Source organism: Cyprinus carpio, chromosome B4 (assembly GCF_018340385.1).
Source record: "Cyprinus carpio isolate SPL01 chromosome B4, ASM1834038v1, whole genome shotgun sequence".
NCBI classification, from domain to species: Eukaryota; Metazoa; Chordata; class Actinopteri; order Cypriniformes; family Cyprinidae; genus Cyprinus; species Cyprinus carpio.
In genome coordinates, this window is record NC_056600.1 from 21,474,127 (window position 1) to 21,477,628 (window position 3,502).

Here is a 3,502-nt window from a genome sequence, read left to right on the forward strand (position 1 = left end):
TTACATTTATATAGCGCTTTTCTAGGCACTCAAAGCGCTTTACATTGTCAGGGGGTATCTCTTCACCCACCATCAGTGTGCAGCATCCACCTGGATGATGTGATGGCAGCCATATTGTGCCAGAACACCCACCACACACCAGCTTACTGCTGAGAGGACATATATGAAGCCAACCAGCAGATAAGTGGGGATGGTTGCAGATTATGATGGTCAGAGGGCAATGCTTAATTTGGCCAGGATGCCGAGGTCACACCTCTACTCTTTTCAAAAGACATCCTGGGATTTTTAATGACCACAGAGAGTCAGGACCTCGGTTTAACAGGTTTTCTACTTCCTGCAAGTGGATTTTTGCGGCATATAGGGCTGGACTGGTGGTTTTAAATTTCCGCTGCCAGACATATCAGTCCATGGGTTCCCCCATGAAGATGTTTTGCTGGATTGTATTTTGTTGTCAGCGAATAAATGTGACGATGCTTAATGATTTACTGAGTTAGAATGCTAAAAATGAGAGACCACTACTTCCTAATAAGGTTCTGTCATCCAGTTTCCTCGCCCTCATGTGAATGCAAGCCTGTATGGCTTTCTGTGGAACACAAAGAGAAGATATTTTCTAGAATATTTTTTAAACCATTTTTTGCTTATACCCTTGATTTCTGTGTATGGACAATGTCTTGAATTTCTCAAATTATCTTCACTATTTTTTTGTTCCATGGGTAAGAAATAAATTCCTTACAGGTTTTGGAATGACATGATGTTGTGTAAATGGTTATTTTCATTTTTGGGGTGAACTATCCCTTTTAGAACTTTAATATGTTTAAAATACACACTAATTTATATAAATACTGATGTTTATCTTTAATCGGCTCTTGAGATGACATTTTAGCTATTAAAGTTAATTAGACCCTAAACATCTAGAGAGGTTTCTTGCTTTATAATTAGTATGCCTATTAGTAAGATGGTGAGGAGGTGACAAGTAAAGCATGAGTAAGTTACTATGGTGCGCTTTGAATTGATAAGTTACTATGTGTTTGGTTTTTTCCAGCCAAGCATCACTACAGAGGCCTTTAATGTTGTCATAGCTATCCGCACGGCTATAACAATAATTCTGTGTCACATCTGGAAGGGATGAAGCTGACTTGTACAGCTGTTATCCGCTTTGTAAGTAAGCATAAACAAAGCGTGTGCAGGAGACTGCAGATTAAGCTTTGCCCGCGGCTTTCATGGATACATTGCATAGTAGCGACTTCCCCACACTTTAGAGTATTTGTTTTTTTGCAGTTTAGCTGCAAATTTAAAAACAGAGAGCCTAATGTGGGAGGGTCTCCCTCACTTCGGCGATCCGGCTCACTGCCTCGACCAGTTCACCCGGTCCAGGGAATGTGTCCCAGGGACCAGATGTGACTCACTCCACCGTAGGACACCGCACTCAGTCGTGAGGGGCGGGGAAGGTAGCATGACAGAGTGATGAAATGCGCCAATTACAGCAAAGTCACGAGTTTTTACACACTGGTGTATGGAGGACACCATGAAAGGGGGAAAAAAAAAAAAAAAAACTAATAATAAAAAAAATAGACTGGTAAATATTGGTATACGCAAATATTGATCCTTAGAAGTCGTAATATGCAAATAGTGGTTATATGTGGGTATAGCATATTAAAAGTTTTATCCTTGTGTGAATATTGATACTTTTCAGAAAAGTGGGTATGTCATACGTAAATATTGATCTAAACCCATTCAAACAGATTGACAGTGAGGATTTGTGCTACATGAACCACGTGGCCGCATGGCGTGAAATCAAAGGTCATCGCGGTTCTGTGGTATGTTCCCGCAAAAAACACCCATTATATTCAATCTGTCTACATTGCATAAATGAATTTCTTACATACATCATATCTGCACTTTGCTGTTTATGATTAGACAATTCTTTCAGTAGTGTGCACCTAAATTTGTTCTCACTGGGTTTCTTCACCGGTGACTAATATAACCGCCTTCGATTGGATATTGCATTCCTAAGCTCAGCAGAAACGCGTGTGATTGGTTGTACTGCTCGACGCTGCCTTTGACAGACATAAACCGATCTAAATTGATTTAATGCAGCAATTGACACTTTTCATTGTAATATCTATGCATTCATATGCATGAATGTAAAATACAAACTTGTACATCATCACATAAGCTACCATAGTGGATGCTGTAACGTTAGCTTAAAATAAGCGCCAAAATTAACACTCCTCAGCACGCAGTAGGTAAGCTAAATGCAAATGCCAAAACCCAAAGGATGTAATATCCATCAAACACACACACAATATCATATTACGTTTTCACATAGAGGTAGAAGTACTGCTAACGTTAGCTGTAAACATTAACTTACCTACAGTATCAAACACATTACGATCTAAAGGTACATTAAATGTCAACAAAAACGATATAAACTATACCCCACATTATAATAATATTACCTACATTTATTTAAAATAAAAAGCAACAGTTCTCATTACAAGACTTTATAATACAGCATATTTGAACACAGCCATCTCACTCACCTCAAGAGAATATTGTGGACAAGCTCTTGGCAAGGGCTCCAGGTAGTCGATTTCGCAGCCAATCAGCCACGAGTTTTGATAGTACAACCAATAGAATCACACATTCGCTATGGATTATTATCACAGACCTTTGTGATTAGGCAAATCCGCAATTAAAGTAATAATAATGTTATATAAATCATAACAATAATGTTAATTTAAGCTTTAAGCTTTACTTTGTAAGAATGCATATGTTATCTCCCTCATTTAAAATTCAAAATAAGAGTCCCGTTGCATTTCAGGGTTGTTTATGAATAAAAGTCATGCAGTGTGTCCAATTTCCACCCTGATTATTATTTGGTTACACAAACTGTATTTATTTAATTTCCACTTAATTTAAAGAAATCTATGTTAGCTTCTGTCTGGGATGCCACATCACAGGGAGGAAATAAGATTTTACTATCAGTGTTATTATAGTCAACAAAAATTAAAAACATTTTTATTACTTGAAATAAATAAATTAATGTTGACTGACATAAAATAATATATATATAAAAAACGTTTTCCTAAAAAAAGAAAAACACTTAAATTTTAAGTAAATTGAAATTAACCTGTTATGTAGTTTCATTAAACTGATGTACTAAAAAAAACTATACAGACATGTTTAAAAACAACAAAAACTTAAAAAAATGGCAAAAACTAAATTTCTAACTTTTAACTTAAATTAAAATGAAAGCAGAAAATTAAATTAAATGAAAAAAAAAACACTATAATACAATCCCAATTATAGTAAAATAAAATAAATCATCAATAATGAAGCAAACATATATGTCAATGCCTAATAAACTATTTCATAACTCTGTACCCTTTTACAACAATAACAATACATTTGGAAAGCAAGCCCCTCCCATCTTGGTAAAACAAACTGGTTGCCATTTCATTTGTATGGATCATATATATTATATATGTACATATAAATA